Source organism: Mobula birostris, chromosome 6, assembly GCF_030028105.1.
Source record: "Mobula birostris isolate sMobBir1 chromosome 6, sMobBir1.hap1, whole genome shotgun sequence".
Taxonomy (NCBI): domain Eukaryota; kingdom Metazoa; phylum Chordata; class Chondrichthyes; order Myliobatiformes; family Myliobatidae; genus Mobula; species Mobula birostris.
In genome coordinates, this window is record NC_092375.1 from 153,306,246 (window position 1) to 153,313,724 (window position 7,479).

Genomic DNA, 7,479 nt, shown 5'->3' on the forward strand with positions numbered 1-7,479 from the left:
TGAAGGGGTTATTGTATGGGGAGTGCTGATGGCTCTGTACTCACTGGAATTTAAAAGAATGAGGGGGATCTTACTGAAATCTAACAAATGTTGAAAGGCCTTGATAGAATGGATGAGGAGAGGATGCTTCCTGTGGTGGGGGAGTCCAGGACCAGAGGACATAGCCTCAGAATAGGGGGAGGACCATTTAGAAAGGAGATGAGGAGGGAATTTCTTCAGCCAGAGGGTGCTGAACCTGTGGAATTCATTGCCACAGGCGGCTGTGGAGGTCAGGTCATTGGGGGTATTTAAGGCAGATGTTGATAGGCTCTTGATTAGTCAGTGTGTGAAAGGTTACGGGTAGAAGGCAGAAGAGTGAAGTCGAAAAGGAAATGGATCTGCCAGGATGAAATGGTGGAGTAGACTCAATGGGCTGGATGGTCTAATTCTCTTCCTTTGTCCTTATGCTCTTATGGTCTCAGGGCAAATGCTAATGAGGCATTAGGTTCTTCAACAGCAAACTCCCATAACTCATGCTGAGGCAGGCATGAATTTTGAATGTGATGGAAAAAGATCCATTGTATGTTGTCTGGTATCATTATACAAACTTTTGCTTTCTTTGAGAATGTCTGCCATTCATTCTTGCCTTATGTAGACAGGTATGGACCTGTTTTCTTTAGTACCGTGTTTGAGATAAAATTTCTGCTCCTTGCATGCAAATGCACAGCACTTCACAAAAGAATGTCTAGGCCAATTTCTGTGAATTTATTCAATGACAACAAAACAAAAGCATATTGTCTAGGTGGTGAGCAATTGCAAGGCTCTGAAAAAAGATTCAGGTGTTACCATGCTGAACAGTTTCTCTCTCTCTCTCCCTCCCTTTCTCTCTCTCTCGTTCTCTCTCTCTCTCTCACCCACACACACACACACACACACTCACATACACGCACACACACACTCTCTCTCTCTCCTTCTATCTCTTGTTGTCCTCTCCTCCCCTCTCTCTGGTTCCTCTCCCTCTCTCTCTCACACACTTCTTCTTCGGTTGTCCATCGAAATCCGATGATGACTTCCACTCCTTTAACGGTGAGATCTTTGATGACTATTGTGACGAGAATACACATAAAATTAAGATGTTTGCTGGCCTGGGTTAGCATCAGTGACATCAGCAGTTGGTCTGCCACCTGTCCTCAGGGGGAAGGAGAGATAAGGAACAATGAAGCAGCATGTGGAGATGTTAATGAAGGAGCCATCAGTCTGGGTATTGCTAAGATCGGCTCCCCCTTTGAACCCTGAACTGTTTGAAGTGATGGACAGGCGATCTGAAGATGTGTAATGAAGGGACGAGAGAGAGAGCGAGAGAGAGAGAGAGAGAGATGGAGATGGAGATGGAGATGGAGATGTCTGGAGCGGCTCCTCCTTTGAACCCTGAACTGTTTGAAGTGATGGACAGGCGATACCCCAGCAGGGGGATAAAAAGGGACAGGTTTGCTAAGGCAAGACACACGACACCCGAGGTAACGAGACCCTGGAAGCGGTGCGCCTCTCACAAGTCGGTGAGAAGCTCTTGGACGGCTGATCGGGCTTACATGCACAGGGTGGAAAGGTATGATCAGCGGGAACCCAGTGTGTGTCCACCCTCGCTTGGGTGCTGGGTTCACTGCAGAGGATCGACCGCATCTGGAGGAGGGGTCACAGTCGGTGACCTCAGGTGACATCACCAAGGACCTGCCCAAAAGCTGCTTGTGAGCCGTATCGCCGGTCTGTGAGTGGAAGCCGAGTATGAATGATCAGTCGTTCCCGTTCTCTCTCTCTCGCTCCCCCCACGTTGTCCATCGCCATGGCAACGATTACTGCGAACTGAACTAAATTGGACTTAACTTTTGTGTTACTTTGAAATTTGGTCATTTACCCCTAGACAATGATAGAGCTTGATTGATGCTGTTATCTTAATTCTGTGCACATGTGTGTTTATCATTGCTGAACTGTTGCATTTATTATTCTTTCGATTACTGTGTTGATTGTTTCTTTAATAAAACTTTCTTAGTTCTAGTAATCCAGACTCCAACTGAATGATCCATTTCTGCTGGTTTGGCAACCCAGTTACGGGGTACATAACACTATACAGTCCTATCCTGGACCCACAAGCTCTATTGCAGGTGGAACATGTATATGTAGTAGTGTTGGCAACCATGGCTGCATTTCTCCTGGCTCTCTTCTGCTGTCTCCTGGCTGTTCTTTCCATCTCCAGAATATGAACCCTGTCCCTACACAGCTGTCGCCAAGTGGTACGGTCAGCAGCAACATCCTCCAGGTCCTCGGGTCTGATCTTGCACTTCCTTAAAACATTCTTCATTTGATCCTTATAGCGCTTCTTCGGCCCTCCAGCTGAGCATCGACCATGATGTAGCTGGCTGTATAACACTCTGCGGGGTAGCCGACATGGGGGTATCCTTATCACGTGCCCCAGCCACTGCAGCTGACGCTGGGTGATCATGGCCTCAATACTCCTGCAGTTGGTCTTTACAAGTATTTCAGTGTGAGGCACCAGGTCACGCCAGGTAATTCCCAGGATGCGCTGGAAACAGCTTATGTGGAAGCGCTCCAAGGACTTGATGTGACAGCTGTAGGTTACCCAATCTTCACAGCTGTAAAGGAGGGTGGTGACACAGACCGATTGGTATACGGTGACCTTTGTGGAGGGACGAAGGCTCTTGTTCTGAAAGACCCTACGCTGAAGTCTCCCAAAGGCAGCTGATGCCTGTTTAATGCGGCTCTGGTTGTCGTTGTCAATGCCGCTATCCTCAGAGAGAATGCTCCCCAGATACTTGAAAGATGGCACTACTGACAGCTTACCATAACCAACACCATCTTCCAGCAGAAGGCAACATATAAGACCTCATGGCTACACCCTCGCTCTAAACATTGGCACATGATCGACTTCATCATTGTGAGACATAGTGACATCAAGGATGTTCTCATCACCCGTGCCATGAGAGGTGCAGAGTGCTGGACTGACCACCGTATGATTGTGGCCAAGCTCCATATGAAAGTGCGTCCCCTCTTGCGGCTGCAAAAACCCTATAAAAAGTGGCTAAATTGCAACCGCCTGAGAAAGACAGAAGCAAAAAGTGAGTATTGACGCGTCCTAGCTGAGAAACTAAGGGAGCTGGAACCTTGTCTGAGCTCAGAAAATACCATGGGACAACAGTGGACCTATATCAGCTCTGTGCTCTGTGAGGCAGCAGCCCAATCCATCGACCATAAGAGCAGGAACCACCAAGACTGTTTTGACGATAACTCAGGCACAGCTTAAGGACATGCACAAAGCACACCGGGCAACTTTAAGACAACCCTTCATCCACCAGCATCAGGCAGCATTGGCAAGCAGCTCGGAGGAAAGTGCAAAAGACTAAACGGGCCATACAAAATGAGTGGTGGACTGAAAAGGCACATGAAATCCAGTCCTCTCAAAACACACATATACACACATACACACACACACACACACACACACACACACACACACACACACACACACACACACACACACACACACACACTCACACTCTCTCTCTCTCTCTCTCTCTCTCTCTCTCTCTCTCTCTCTCCCTCTCTCTCTCTTTTTCTCCTCTCCTCTCCCTCTCTGCATTCTCTCTCTCCCTCTCCTATTAGCGGCCAGGAGTGTTGAGTTATGCTTTCAATCAGATTAAATCAGAATCCAAATCAGGTTTAATATCATCAGCATATGTCATGAATATTTTGTTTATGTGACAGCAGTACATTACAATACATAATAGTAAAAACTGAATTACAGTAAATATATACAGATATATATGTATAACATCAATAAATTAAATAATTCGTGCAATAAAAGTAGTGAGGTGGTTCTCATGGGTTCACTGTCTATTCAGAAATCGGATGGCAGAGCGGAAGAAGCTGTCCTGAATGTGTGCCTTCGGGCTCCTGTATCTCCTTCCTGATGGTAGCAATGAGAAGAGGGCATGTCTTTGGTGATGGGGGTCCTTAATGATGAATGCCTCCTTTTTAAGGCATCGCCTTTTGAAGAAGTCCTGGATGTTAGATAAATATGATTTATTAAATGCTGGAGGAGACTACTCTAGACCACTAAGCTTGTGGATTTTGAGGGATAAGAAAAGTGCACCTGGAAAGAGAGAGTTAATTAGGTGCGGTCAGCATGGATTTGTGCATGTGATAATGTTTTATGATCTTGATTGAGTTTTTTGATGATGCAGGGTGGTAGACATGGTTTATATAGACTTCAGTAATGCTTTTGATAAAGTTTCATAGGGAAGAATTCTCTGGAAGGTCAGGTTGCATGGAATCTAGGGAGAGTTGGCTAATCAGATACACAATTAGCTTCATGGTAGGAAGCCGAGGTTGATTACAGAAGATTGTTTCTTGGACTGGAGACCCATCAGTAATGGTGTGCCTCAAGGGTCAGTACTAGGCCCATTGTTATTTGTCATCCACATAAAGGACTTGGATACAAATGTACTAGTCAGTCAGTTTGCCTATGAAACTGAAATACAGTAGGTGGTATAAAAGAAAGTGAAGAGGGTTGTCAACTGAGTAAGTGGGCTGAGGAGTAGAAATTAAAATTTAATTCAGATAAGTGTGAAGTGTAGCATTTTAGAAAGTCAAATGAAGGTAGGGCATTCACAGTAAATGTTAAGGCCCGGGGAGTGTTGTAGGACAGAGGTATGTTGGAGTACAAGTACAGGTGAGTAAAGCACCGAAGAGCCAGCGCCATGACCTTGTCTGTTCTATTTAAATCCTTGATGATAATTTGTATTCCCTTGATTGGTTGTCTCAATAAGTGATATGTATGTTCAAAGACTTCAAGCAAAATCTTCTATCTTTATGTCATTTCAGTTCCTGCAGTTTCTCTGCAAGCAAGTATAATGTGGCAAGAATGCCAGGTAGTATTTTCCCCCCTGCTCAGACCTTGCTCCAGAAGTACTCTGTTTGCTTACAGCTCTTGAGGTGTAATGTCTGGGTCTTGCTGAGCAGAGCTTGCAGAGAGCTTTGTGCTCTCTGATATCACCTCTCCATTGCAGACTGTGTCTGTAGCCATATGTTACTGATGTGTGAGATAAGTGCAAGTGCCTTTATCTTCCTTACCAGATGCTCTGGTGTGATCATGAAGGCTGATGCATTGCAGGCTCGAGTCCTGAAACAGTACATCCTCAGACTGAGTGACTTCTACTCACAGTCACCTTGCTTCATCTTCTGTGAGACAAGTGAAGACTTTGTAGGAAAATAAACTTTATGTCAAGGGCAAAATAATTGTGGCCTATATGCATATGATCATTTTTCAATTGCCACTGACTTCCTCATGTGTATGGTATTAGATGACATTAAACTCTGTCAACAGGTATCCGTGAGCCTTTGCTGAAGCACCAGTTACCCAGATTTCCTTCTTCAGGGCTGGGGAGGAGTGGAGCAGGTTTGGCTCTTTGCCTCTTCCTGACGTCCCAAGCTCTCTTCCCCATGCAGTGAATGAAGTCACTTATAAATGAGAGGAAGTCCGTATGGAGACTGAAGAGCATTTATTGACAGTGACCATGGGGTAGAAACATGACTTTATAATTTTCATAAACTTCTATAGATGCACAGTGTATCCTAAATGGTTGAAAATGGCCTGATCTGGAGACATCAATGCCTGGGAAAGGAAAAGCCTAGTCTATCACGGGCAAGGCCTTCCTCACCATTGATCCTATTTGCAGTGAGTGCTGCCACAAGAAAGGACAGCCCCTACCATCCAGGACATGCTGTCTTCTTGCTACTACCATCTGGTAGGAGGTACAGGAGCCTTAGGTCCCACACCACAGATTCAGGAACATTTATTACGCTGTAACCATTAAGCTCCTGAACCAGAGTGGATAACTTCACTCACCTCAACTCTGAGTGAATTCCACAGCCTACAGACTCACTTTCAAGGACACATTTCATGTTCTCAGTATTATTTATTTATTTATTTATTTATTATTTGCGTAACTTGATTTATTTTGCACAAGGGTTTGTCAGTCTTTGCTTATGTGTAGTTTTGTTTTCAAAAAGTCTGTTATATTTCTTCATTTTTCTGTGCCTACAAAAAAATTAATCTCAAGGTAGTAAATGGTGACATATAGTCAAGTCAAGTCAAGTTATTGATGTTTAACTATATACATGTATACTGTCAAATGAGACAATATTTCTCCGGACCAGGGTGTAAAGCGCAGTAGTACACATAACATGCAATAACTTAGGAAAATAAGGATAAAATCTGAAGATGAATTGCACATAAATAAACGAAGTAAAGTAAACTTAAGTATATGTACTTTGATAATAAATTCACTTCGATGATACAAAGTCTAGGTGAACGTCAGTGGCACTTGGATATGTAAAGCTATGAAGAAAGTTATTAACAGTGAAGATGGATATCTTGCAAAAGGCAGATTGTGTGTGTGATGAATGGTCACGGAATGGCTGCAAGGCGACAGCAGAATATTTAGCCTATCAGCCCACTGCAGGTATATGCAGGTAATCCCACTCCCCTCCCTATAGCCCCCTATACCCAGCTCCCTTCTGAATATAACAATTAAATCTGCTTCCAACAGTATCCCTGAATTCCCAGATTTTATGTACTCTACTCTCTGTGTAGAAGAAAGTTTTTCCTCATGTCCCTCATGGTGAACAGGCTACCAAGATTAGTGAAGCACCCTGGTCTGTCACAGGCACAGCCCTCTCCATCATTGGCAGCAAGGAAACCCACGATGTGGGTCATGCCCTGTTCTCATGGCTACAACTAGGCAGGAGGTATAGAAGCCTGAAGCCCCACAGCACCAGATTCATTGGAAGCTATTTTACTATAACCGTCAGATTTTTGAATCGACCTGCACATACATAACCTGAACTCACAATGGAGCATTGTCTTGCCTCTGATTGTGGGATTTTGTGCAAATGTCTTGTTTTCCTTGTCTTTTTCTTCACTAGTCTTGTATTATTCCATTCTGACATGTCTATCCATGGCCTCCTCTACTGTAAAGATGAAGCCACACTCAGGTTGGAGGAACAACACCTTATATTCCGTCTGGGTAGCCTCCAACCTGATGGCATAAACATTGACTTCTCTAATTTCTGCTAATGCCCCACCTCCCCCTCGTACCCCATCCGTTATTTATTTTTATACACACATTCTTTCTCTCACTCTCCTTTTTCTGCCTCTGTTCCTCTGACTATACACCTTGCCCATCCTCTGGATTCCCCCCCACCTTGTCTTTCTCCCTGGTCCTCCCGTCCCATGATCCTCTCATATCCCCTTTGCCAATCAACTGTTCAGCTCTTGGCTCCATCCCTCCCCCTCCTGTCTTCTCCTATCATTTTGGATCTCCCCCTCCCCCTCCCACTTTCAAATCTCTTACTAACTCTTCCTTCAGTTAGTCCTGACAAAGGGTCTCAGCCGGAAACGTCGACTGTACCTCTTCCTAGAGGTGC